Consider the following 13404-nt stretch of genomic DNA (forward strand, 5'->3'; position numbering starts at 1 on the left):
GAATGATAAAAATGATGCATATTCTCGTTGGTTTATCAAATATTTCTAACCATCCATGTGTGGATCACTAGGGATAGAATTACAGATCAGACAAACATGAAATCTGCCAGGTTATGCTGACATTCTAGTGTATATAGTATATAAAAATACATATATCATAAAATACTAATGATATACATATTTTTATATACTATATGTATATCACTAGTTTTTGAGGGAGAGAGAAAATCTGAAGCAGACTCCCGGTTGAGTGCGAAGCCCTATGTGGGGCTTGGTCCCAGGACCCTGAGATCATGACTTAAGCCGAAATCAGGAGTTTGATGCTTAACCGACTGAGCCACCCAGGTGCCCCCATCTTAACCATTTTAAAATGTGCAGTACAGTAATGATAATTGTATGCATTTTGTTGTGCAATAGGTTTCTTAAACTTTCTCATCTTGCAGAACTGAAACTCTGTATCTGTTGAAAAGCATATGCCCTATTCCCTCCCCCAAGCTCTTGGCAACTACCATTCTACTTTCTGTTAGTAAGAGATGGACTATTTTAGATACCTCATTTAAGAGGAATGAACCGGTCTTTGACTTCTTGTGACTGGTTTATTTCACTTAGCATAATGTCCTCAGGATTCATCCATGTCGTAGTCTTCTTTTTACAGGAGGACAGTATTCCACTTTATGTATATCCTACATTTTCTTTTATCTATTCACCTGTCAATGGAATTTTAGATTACTTCCACCTCTTGGGTATTGTGATTAGTGCTACAATGAACATGGGTGTACAGGTGTGAGGGAGAGAGAAAATCTGAAGCAGACTCTTCAAGATCCTGGTTTCAGTTCTTTTGGATATATACAAGAATTGGGTTTGCTGATCATATGGTAATGCTATTTTTAATTTTTTGAGGAACATCATACTATTTTCCATGGTGGCTACACCATTTTACATTCGTATCAACATTCCACAAGGGTTCCAGTTACTCGAATTTCTTGGCAACACTTGTTATTTTCTGGGTTTTGTTTTGTTTTGTTTTGTTTGATAGTGACCATCCAAATGGGTAGGAGGTGATATCTCACTGTGGTTTTGATCTGCATTTTCCTGGTGATTAGTGATGTTGAGCCTCTTTTCATATGCTTGTTGGCCATTTGTATATTTCATTTTCTTCAGAGCTCTTATATCTATCTTTTTAAGTCTATGCCTTTCCTTCCGCTTGGGTTCAGGTCTCTGTCACTTCAAACCTGGGGATAGTCTTAGAGAAATACTATTCAAGTATAATCTGGTTTTTGTTTTTGAGTTGTAGAAATTCTTTTTTTTTTTTTTTTAAGATTTTATTTAATTATTTGACAGAGAGAAACACAGCAAGAGAGGGAACACAAGCAGAGGGAGTGAGAGAGGGAGAAGCAAGCTTCCCACTAAGCAAGCAGCCGGACTTGCGGCTTGATCCCAGGACACTGGGATCATGACCTGAACCAATGGCAGATGCTTAATGACTGAACTACCCAGGAGCCCTGAGTTGTAGGAGTTCTTAATATATTCTTGATATTAACCTTTATTAGATACATAGTTTAGAACTGTTTTCTTCCATTCTCTAGGTTTTCTTTACATTTTGTTGATTGTTCCCTCTCTGCACAGTTTATAAATTTGTCGTAGTCTCATTTGTCTATTCTTGCTTTTATTACTTATGCTTTTGGTGTCATAGCCAAGAAACATTGCCAGATCCAGTGTCATGAAGCACTTTCCCTGGGTGTTCTATAGTTTCAGGTCTTATGTTTTGGTCTTTAATCCATTTTGAGTTAATTTTTTTGTATGGTATAAGGTAGGGATCCAGCTTTATTTTTGCATGTTGATATCCAGTTTTTGTCTCACCATTTGTTGAAGAGATTATCCCTTTCCCATTGTACAGCATTGGTACTCTTGCCAAAGATCATTTCACAATGTATGTGAAGTTTTATTTCTGAGATCTCCCGTGTTCCACTTATTTATATGTCGTTAGTTACATCAGTACTGTACTGTTTTGATTATTGTGGCCTTAGGCTAATTTTTAAATCAGGAAGTGGCAGGCCTCTAGATTTATTTTTCTTTCTCAGGATTGTTGTAGCTATTCAGGGTCCTCTGAGGTAGCATATAGGTCTTTGAGCCTCCCCGCCACCCCGCCATCTGCAAAAAATGCCGTTGGGATTTTGATAGGGATTGCATTGAATCCATAGGTTGTTTTGTGTACTATGGATATTTTAACAATATTATGTATTCCAATCCAAGAATATGTGATGTCTTTTATTTTATATTATTAGGATTGTGTGTGTGTGTGTGTGTGTATTTGTATGTGGTTTTGGAAAATAAATCTTTTACTTCTTTGATTAAGCTTACTTCTAAGTATTTTATTCCTTTTAGTGCTGCAGTAAATGAGATTCTTAATTTCTGTTTCGGATTGTTCATTAAATGCAAGTGATTTTTGTGTATTGATTTTGAATCTTGCAACTTTGCTAGATTCTTTTTAAAAAAATTTTAATAGTTATTTTTGTGGGTTTTTTTTTTTTTTACATATAAGATCATATCATTTGTGAACATAGGCAATTTCACTTATTATTTCCAATCCAAATTGTTTAACTGCTCTAAGACTTCCAGTACTATGTTGAATGGAAATGGAATTATTGGGTATCCTTGCCTTCTTTCTTATCTTAGAGGGAAAATTTTCTGTTTTTCACCATTGAGTATGACATTAGCTGTGGGCTTTTCATATATAGTCTTTATTATGTGGAGATAATTTTCTTCTATTCCTAATGTTTTTTTAAATCATAAATAGTATTGGATTTTGTCAAATGCTTTTTCTGCATCAAATGAGATGATTGTGTAGACTTTTTCCTTCATTCTGTTAATGTGTTTTACATTTATTGATTTATGTATGTTAAATTATTTTTGCATCCCAGGGACAAATTCCTTTTAGTATGCCATTAATTTGGTTTTGCTGAGTTTTTTTGTATATATGTATATAGGGGATTTGGGCCTGTAATTTTAATTTCTGGAGATGTTTTTATTGGGCTTTGGTATCAGGATAATTCTGGTCCTCTAAAATGAATTCAGGAGTATTCTCTCCTCTTCATTTTTCTGGAAGAGTTTGAGAGGATTGGTATTAATTCTTTAAAGGTTTGCTAGAATTCACTAGTGAAGACATCAAGTCCTGGGGTTTTATTTGTTGGAAGATTTTTAAATTATTGAGTCAATCTCCTTATTAATTTTTCTGTTCAGATTTTCTATTTCTTCATAATTCAGTGTGGAAATGTTATGTATTTCTAACAACTTACCCATTTGTTCTGGATTGTCTAGATTGTCTCTTATAATTCTTTTTAGTTTTGTGGCATCACTTAAAATATCCCCTCTTTCATTTCTGCCTTTATTATTTACATCTCTTCCTTTTTTTCTTAGGCAGTCTAGCTAAGAGTTTCTCAATTTTGTTAAGTTTTTTCAGTTGTTGTTGTTTTTGTTTTAGTAGGCTCCAGGCCCAGTGTAGAGCCAGGTATGAGTCTTGAACTCCCAACCCTGCAGTCAAGACCTGAACTGAGATCAAGTGTTGGATGTTTAACTGACTGAGCCACCCAAGCACCCCAATTTTGTTGAGCTTTAAAAAAAAAAACAACTTTTAGGTTTGTTGATTTTTTTCCCTATTGTTTTTCTGTTTTCTATTTCAGTTGTTCTTGCTCTAATCTTTATTTCCATCCATCTGCTAACTTTGAGCTTAGTTTGTTTTTCTTTTGTTAGCTCCTTGAGATATAAATATATCATATTTTTTAATGACAGCAGCATGTTGTATCATGGGATATACCACAATTTATCAAATTTTCCATGGATTTTGAACGTTTATTTATTAATTTATTTTTATTATGTTCCATTAGTAGACATATAACACATCATTAGTTTTTGATGTAGTGTTCAACAACTCATTAGTTGCATATAATGTACAGTGCCCATCACCACACATGTCCTCCTTAATACCCATCTCCCGGTTACTCCATCCCCCGACCCCCTCCCTTCTATAACCCTTGGTTTGTTTTCTGGAGTCCAGAGACTTTTGTGGTTTATCTTCCTCTGTGATATCTTAGCATTCAATTTTCCCTCCCTTTCCCTGTGGTCCTCCAAACCTTATGTTCCACATATGAGTGAAACCATATGATCATTGTCTTTCTCTGCTTGACTTATTTCACTCAGTATAATCCCCTCCAGTTCCATCCATGTCATTGAAAATGGTGGGTATTCATCCTTTCCAATGGCTGAGTAATATTCCATTATATATATGAACCACATCTTTTTTATCCATTCACCTGTTGAAGGGCTTCTTGGCTCCTCCCACAGTTTGGCTATTGTGGACATTGCTACTATGAATATTGGGTGCTTGTCCCCCTTCTATTCACCACATCTGTATCTTTGGGGTAAATACCTAGTAGTGCACTTGCTGGGTCATAGGGTAGCTCTATTTTTAATGTCTTGAGGGACCTCTATATTGTTTTCCAGAGTGGCTGTACCAACTTGCATTCCCACCAACAGTGTAAGAGCGTTCCCCTTTCCCCACATCCTCACCAACACTTGTTCCCTGTCTTGTTAATTTTAGCCATTCTAACTGGTGGAATGTTCATTAATGCTAAGAAAATGGACAAACAGGGCTTCAGAAATGACTTTTCTCAACAACTAAAACAAATTTTATTTTCTTAGCTGAATATGCTGGGAGCTGTGCTCCAGGAGATAGCTTGGTTCTGACTGTCTGGGGTCTTGAAGTTGCCTTTGAGCTACCTAGACATCTGTGATAGAGCAAAACAGAAGCCCAGTCACTCAAAATGCTCCCAGTTTACCCCATAAAAGGCAACACTGAATTACGTAGGATTACGTAGTAGGAAGAACCTACTGTTTTGAGTAGAAAAAGTGGGAGTAGCTTACATGGAATTTACAGGGTTTTCTTTTCTTTTTATTTTTTGGAGTGATGAAGGGATAGCTGTTGTTCCCTCACTTCTTCACAAACAAGGATCTGCCCTCAAGCAAGTGAGGTGTACATGTGGCTTCATGCCCATGAAGACTTGTATTAGCTATCTTGTGTTGAGTGCCCACTACATGTCAGGCACGATACTGGATACTGCAAAGGACACACAGGTGAATGAAACATGGGCCTAACTCTCTAAGAACTTGTCACCTATTAAGGGAGTTGGTCTGGATAAATAAAAATAAATGCTGAGTAGATAACCAGCACCCTAACAGAAGGTACAAAAAAGAAATGGAAGTCAGAGCAGGGAGAAAGTACTTTCTACAGCATGGATTATATAACTATATATAATTATATTCTATTATATAAATATGTAATTACATTATATTTTATATAATTAAAATCATATTCTACAGAATGGATTATATAGCTGTAACATTATGGAGAAGGTCAGAATTATGCTGGGCTTAAGGGATTTGTATGGATAGGTACAGGGAGGAAAACACACTCCACATAAATGGAAGTTTAAATCAAAGGCACAGGAGTGGGAAATTTGGGGGTGTGGATATGACATATTTGTGAATGTGAATGTGAAGAAGAATCTAAAATGTCATGTCAGTAGATCACACTTTTGAGTGTATGGCAGAGATAGCTAGCTATCTACCTAAATTGTGTTGCTCACCTTCCTTTTCATAATATTAAACTGATCCTATGAAATGGCTGGGAAATCAAAGACTATAAATCCTGGTTCCCCCACTCTTGCAATTCCTCTGCTTGTATAGGTGAGGCCATATGCCTAGTTCGCACATACAGAATGTGAGTAAAAGTAATGTATGTATCAATTTCAGGTTGAGATGTTTAAAAATTGAGAATGTGTCTTACCCATTCTTTCTCTCCCTGTCTACTAGCTGAATGTCAGTGCCATGCAGCTTGGAAACTACATGCTGAAGGTGGCAGAGCCACTGGCAACTTGGGTCCCTGAATCACTGCACAGCACCCACATATTCCATCCTGTTTTGCCTGGACCCGTATTGGATGATTACATAATCAAGAAATAGTTTCTGCAGATTTAATCCACTAAAACCTTGGAATTTGTATGTCCCAGATGTTGTCCAACCTTGTATAACACAGGACATATAGAGAAGTAATGGGAGTGGGCATATGGGGAGGAGGTAGTCTGGAGCTAGACTGGTGCTTTGCATCATATGTCTTTATTAGCATAAGAACTACAGAGGTGAGGAAAAGGATTTGTATCCTCTGTGTAATAATTGAGAATGTACAATGATAAACAAATATCTTGATGGCTCACTCTGAACTGATTTTATAACCAGAGCTAGAAAATAAAGTTGGAGCTGCTTTTGATTAGTTTAGCCTCTTCTTGGGAAGAAAGTGTTAATGTTAGGACTTCTCATTTCACATATCATTTTCATACACATGACTATCTTCTTTTGCATAGCCCGTGAGGTGATGGTATTTGCATCTTATTGATTTGGGGTTCAGAGAGATTTAGTGAGTTGCCCAAGGCCACATAGCTTCAAGAGTCAAACCCAGGCTTTCTGAATACTAGGCTTGTGGCACCCTGTGTGTATCTGTAAACTTTCCCTTTCCAAAAAGAAAAAGCAATCAGAAGAACCCTATCCCAGCCAGGTCTCCTTTGCAAATATGAAAGAAAGGCTAAAGGCATTCCTGGTTCAGGCCACACTGATCATTGGAGGACTTTGGAGTAGGTCAGAGCCTTAGTCCATACTTTTAGGTGTAAAAGAAAATGTCTACTTCTTAATTTTCTTGAACTCAAATGAAATCAGACTGAGAACTTCCATCTTGATAAACTTCTGGGAAATTCAGCATTAATCATTCCTGGATCTCTCCTCTCTCTTGGTAAACCAGGAGGCTATGTGATACAGAAATAGGGTGAGGATGTTTTACATCACTTCATCTCATTGCCACTGAGATCCTCAGTGGGAAAGCCTTAGTATCAGGTGGCTTTCTTCTTCGCTGCCACATTTGGGATATCCATCTTTGTGGTTTCACCTCATTAAATGTATCTTCAAGACTGCTGAGATCTTGCTACCTTTCTTGGATACTCTCCCATAGAGTGTGGGCCTCTGTTTTTCCTCTCCAGCATTTTTCTCAGGGGAAATCTCCCTCTCTCTTCTTTGTATACCCTCAAGGTCTCAGTGCACTATCACTTTAATGAGTCGAGGAATTTTGCCATAGAAGGAAAGAGCCATTGTCTTCCTGCATTTTGGCATTTCACAAAAGTCCCTGAGACAAGGATTGCTAAGGAGCAGACATATTCTCTGGAACAGGACCTGAGTATATAGGCTAAGCACAGTTAAATTGGCTTAATACAAAATATAATTCAGTCCAAGTTATCTATCATTGCATTGGAGATCCAACATTCAGTAAATACTGAACACCTTCCTTTCATCAGGCTCTGATCCAGGCAGTGGAAAGGTTGTGGTGGCATGGAACTTGTAGTCTAGTAGGATAACCTCTGATAATGATAACTGCTATAAAGGATAAAAATAATAAAGAGGAAGTGAGGGGTTATGGAACAGAGCAGTGTCTCTAAAGGGATGATGTTTGAGCTGAGACCTGAATCATGAAACCTTCCTGATAATCACGAGACCAGGCCATGCAAAGGTCTGTGGGTGTAATGTATTCCAGGCAGTGGCCACATAGGTACTAAAGCCCTCAGGCCATAGAAGGAAATCTGGATTTTATTTCTGTTCTGTGAAAATCATTGGGAGATTTATGGGAAATGGACTGAAGGCTACACTTAGAGCTGTATCAGTCTCTGCCTCTCAAGAATTTAGGATTTAACTGGAGAGGCAAAACCTATGTACAGTAATAATACAGTTAGGTTTGCCTTAGAATTTTTTTAGATTTTTTTTTTAAGATTTCATTTATTTATTTATTTGACAGAGAGAAATCACAAGCAGACGGAGAGGTAGGCAGAGAGAGAAGAAGGGAAGTAGGCTTCCCGCTGAGCAGAGAGCCCGACTCGGGACTTGATCCCAGGACCCTGAGATCATGACCTGAGCTGAAGGCAGCGGCTTAACCCACTGAGCCACCCAGGCGCCCCTGCCTTAGAATTTTTGATGAGCTCTCTTTCCTATCATATTTGAATCTGAAAACAACCTTGTGAACTGAGCAGGACAGATAAGGAAACTATAAATTATTTATATGAGTCAGTCCTTGATTCTTGTCTTCTACTTCTTACATGACTGCCTTGGGTACTGCTGTTGATGCATGAGGAAGCTGATCCTGTCTGGACCCTGCCCCAGATTGAGTCAGTTCCTAATCCCACCTCAGGATGCCTCTTTGCCTTGCATTTACATGGGTTACTGCATGCATTTTCCATCTATTTGGTTTCTTTGAAATGATTTTATTTGTTTATTTGAGAGAGAGAGTGCGCAAGAGAGTACATGCCCGGGGTGGGGGAGGCTGAGGGAAAAGCAGACTCCCCACCTAGCAGGGAGCCCAATGTGGGTGGGGCTTGATCCCAGGACCCTGGTATCATGACCTGAGCTGAAGAAAGATGCTTAACTGACTGAGTCACCCATGTGCCCCCGTTTTGCATCTATTTAATTTAATCTATTTAATCTATTTAATGGCGAACATGTGGTGGTCAGAGACTATACTAGGTAAATAAAATGATCATTCAACCATGTGTGTGTTGAATGAATGAATATCAGCTATATGGTCCTGAGTTGTGAAGGGAAGGCAAGATGACATGGGCTAGTGACGTGTAGTAGAGCCTCATGGACAAAGGGACTGGGGTTTGCCCCTGGAGATGGGAGAAGAGCATTCCAGGAAGGAAGCCCAGGTAAGCAGAGGCACTTCTTGGATCCTGTACCCACTGAGCATAGTGTGTGTGAATAGGGCAGATGAGAGGTAGTGGGAGAAGAGTGTGCCAGAAACTGGGGTGTTATGGTTGGAGAGGGAGCTGGGTCCACATGGTGGAGAGCTATGAATGCCAGGCAGTATAGTGACAATTTATTGGGTATATAGGGGAGCCAATCAGGGTTTCTGAGTTGGGGCTATCCTATGATGAAACTGGTATTTTAGGGAGCTTGTGCTGACCTTTGAGGGTCTCAAGAACAAAATAAAGAAGCCAGTATGTATGAGAGAAGCCAGGAGGAATTTTTTCACAATTTGGGCTTCAGGTAGTAAGTTTTTGGAAGAAGATGGTGGAGGGAATGGGAAGTGAAAGCACAGAGAAGTGACAGAGCATTGGGTGGGTTCCCATGCCGAAGGGAGACCTCGCTGCCACTAAGGAAGTTGGTTTGACTTGCCTGTGGATTCAGATCTGGTTGTGCCACTCACTGGACTGTTTTGAGGGTTAAGGGAAATAGCATATTTAAAGTATCTGAATGAAGTGTGTCGAGTAAATGGCATCTATTGACTATCACCAGAAGTAGAACTCTGAGCACTTCTGGCCTCTGTATCTTGGTATTGGAGTTGTCGAGGAAAACACAATATATTCAAGCACTGGATGGAACAACACTTTACTCAGTTAGGAAGGAGACAGCAAGATCAGCTTTAGGGGTAGGTATTGGTATCCCATGGAGAGCAGGTCCCTCCTAGTTAGGTAGCTCTGGGCTAATGGCCACAGAAGGACCCTGTCCCATTCCGGTGGGAGGTCGATAGAGTAGTGCGATGACCAGGTGCAATGTAACACACATGCTTAAGCAGAACAAAGAGCACACACTGAGCTTGAACAGGGAAATGTGTTCCCATACAAGGTGATAAATCCTGCACAGGCTGTTAAGGGTTCCTTATCTCTTGGTAAGGAGTGCTCCAGGCCTAGGAAAGACTTCATGCGTAAGACTGCCTTTCCCAACAAAGTGAGCCATCAGTATGCATCTAGGGATAGGTTGGAGCAGTGGTTAGTAGCACGGACTTTGAGGGGCATGTGGGTGGCTCTGTTGGTTGAGGGTCTGACTCCTGATTTTTTGGCTTACAACATGATCTCAGGGATGTCAGATTGAGCCCTGTCTTGGGTTCTGTGCTCAGCAGGGAGACTGCTTGAGATTCTCTCTCTCCCACTTTCTCTGTCCCTCCCCACCCTCTCTCTGTCTGTTTCTGTAAAACAAATAAATCTTAAGAAAAAAAAATAGTATGGGCTTTGAAGTCAGACTTGGGATTGAGTCTAATCTGTTAAGCTTCACAAGAATACAAGTTGTGTCTGCCTTGTTTATTATGACTCTCCAACAGGTCCTAACCCCAGGGTCTAGGTGGTGATGCATAATTAACCCTGGCTACACTGCTAACTAACTTCATGTCTTTTGGGCAAATTCTTTAATCTCAGCCCTCTTCCTTAAAATGGGGAGAATATTAGCAGCCAACTGATAGGTTTTGGTGAGGACTACATGAGTTAATAAATGTAAAATACTTAGCAAAGTGACTTGTACACAGTAAGTCTTAATGTTAGCAGTTTTATTACTATTAATATTATCTTATTAATATGGAACAAGCTTTGTGGTTTATGGGAAAGAGAAAAGAAGGTAGCTAAATCAATTTTGCTAATGAAAGTTCAGGCTCCATTAAAGTGGAATGTTTTGAACATTGTAATGACCAGTGAATCACTGAGTCCTGCATGTCTGTAACGTTTTGGGATTTACATGTACACCTAGTTTCACTTGCAAATGATGGATCATCTGTGGATGATCTAGCCAGAGTTACAAAGGGTCATTCTGGCTTTTCACACTCTTGGTAACTTCCCAGCTGCAAATAATGGATTTTTGTGACAGATCTTTTGGCAGTGACTTGACATGTTTTCGTTAGCTAATTCAAGTAGTCATCACACTTCCCTGGGCATGTTGAAAGCTTTCAACATCATAATTACCTACTCATTTCAATCACTAGTGCTTCAACAATCAACCGCCATCGTAAGGACTTCCAGGGAATGTTAAAAAGAGGGAGCACAGTATCCTAATTCCTCTGGGCATTTTGTGAAAAATGAAAAAGAAGTTTTGCTAGCATTTTGGGGAAATGTATAAAATATGGCAATTCAGTATTATACAATTATCTTCGAAGAGTCTGACGAAATGAGTCTTCATGAATAACATATTTTATACTCTTGGTTTTGACAAAGTACCTGCTTATGAAGTACACATAGGATGTACTTATAATGTCTTTATAATGTGCATATAATGCATTGATCTTTCACTGTGCAATTTTCCTTAACATGGGGGCCTGTTGGGAATTTATTAATGAACTGTATCTACATAAATATCCTGGAACTGAAGATGCTTAAATGTATTATAACTAAAGACTTAATAAATTAAAAGTGACTTTCATGCCCATTTGAATATGACAGCAATTTGTGAACTAAAGACTTCATGTAGTATGATTTTCTGGTTATTCCAACTACTAACTATAGTGAATCTGAGCAGCTCCATTCTGTTGAAGTGATAGAACCATCACCTGAATGAGCTAGTGGAATAGATATCAGAATCAGACAGAATTGGGTTTATACCCTGGCTCTGCCAATTAGCTGTTGTGGCCATGTGTAATTATCTCATCTCCTTAACAATTTTTCTTTTCTGTAATGTAGCCATGATACTATCTACGTCATAGATTTGTTATAAAGATAAATGAGATCAAGTTTGTAAAAAGTGCTAAGGACAAAAAGTGTATAGCAAATGTTCAGGAAAAAAAGCAACTATTAGAAAATTTTTGTTACCAGAGACAGAGAAGTACATCATTCCTATTACGAAAGTGTGAGTAGATCAAAGAGTACTGGGGAGTCTGTGAAGTGAGGTAGTAACTGTCTGTGAAGGTTGCCTAAATAGCAGCTCAGTGTACAGGACTGACCACGGGCTCTTGTTAGAAGAGTCCCAGGGAACTGGATTATCCAAATCTTTTTGTCACATCAGAATGACTGCAATTACAGAGTCTATGTCAATCTAAACAACAGAGCAACTTAGCAACAGTGTTAACAGTTGGCTAATCAAATAGCTTTTGAATGGATGCTTTGACTGCCAAAATATATGATGCCAAACATTGGTTTGGCAACCTCTTTTTTACTTAATTGACTGATTTTTGTGGGTGGAATTGGCTGCCATTGCATGGATGTAGCCATCAGTCTGGGTATATATTTATTGTTCCTTTAAACTTCTGGTAAAGAGACAAATAAGGAATTGTAACAAAGCGATAGTTATTAAATTCATGCCAAAGGCTTATCAAATAATATGGCATTGATATTGGGGAGAAAAAAAAGAAAAGGAAATGCATTAATAAGTAAGATAGGTTGTTGCTATTCCAACTATCAGTTTATTGGATTTATATAGATTTTTGAATCCCATAAATCTATCTATTCACCAATTGTTATTGCTATAAACAATTGAAAATGTTAATCGATTGGTAAGACAATTTATGTTCAAGATTTTCTTGGACGAAAAAAACCAAACAAACATGCTGGATAATTCCTGTTTATTTTATTCAAGGTCTCATGTTTCTTTATTACCTTTATTCAATATAGAAAAAACGTGAAATAATTTTTAGAAATACAGCAGGCTGGAGTCTATGTACAAAAATAAATTACTGCTTAAGGGGCCAGAAGACAAGATGATATTATGTGTTTAATTTGCTCAGTTATGAAAGAACCTCCAGGGTATTGGGTTATGAAAAACAATGGTTATTTTGAGAGAAAATGGAGCCAAATTGGGTGGATTTTAAACACTTTCCAATGTATTTAGTATTGGATGTGATTTCCAGGTTGGGGTGGGGGTGGGAGGCTCTGTTCTATTGTTCACTGCATCCACTTTGGGGAAATGCTCCTTCCTCTGACTTTGTTCTGAACATGGGCATTTCTCTAGATTGCTTTCTTGGAAATGGCAACAGAAAATGGTAGCAATAATAGGTTTTAAGGTGCTTGGCGGTGAATCATGCCATTTTATAAATTCATCTCCTTACACTTTATTTCCTTGCTTGAGATAATTTAGACAAATGTCAGTGAGGGAAAAAGAAAGTGATTGGTGATTCCACCTCCCCCAATAAAGCAAATTCCTAATTTTCTGTCTTTTATCTTTTGCCATTCTTTTGTGCTCCTCTTTGGCCTTGTCAAAACATATCGTTCAGTTAGAGACTAAAAATATTTTCCCATCGATTGGGGTTATTGATTTTTTTTAATCTGTACTTTGGCTTGAAGAGCGCGGGTGAAGGGTGAAAGTTCACCAGCTTAGTCTGCCGTTTTATCTGGACAGCAGAAGAATGTATTGGCAGCAGATTTGATTTACCTTGTTGGGCAGTTGTAGACACTTCAGCCACTGAAGACAATCCCCTAGCATGTTCTGCTGTTGCTTTCTTTCCCCCGCCCCTACTCAGGAATTCTTTTTTTTTTTATTTTAAAGATTTTATTTATTTATTTGACAGAGAGAGATCACGAGTAGGCAGAGAGGCAGGCAGAGAGAGAGAGAGGAGGAAGCAGGCTC

The sequence above is a fragment of the Mustela nigripes genome, chromosome 13, assembly GCF_022355385.1.
Source record: "Mustela nigripes isolate SB6536 chromosome 13, MUSNIG.SB6536, whole genome shotgun sequence".
NCBI lineage: Eukaryota > Metazoa > Chordata > Mammalia > Carnivora > Mustelidae > Mustela > Mustela nigripes.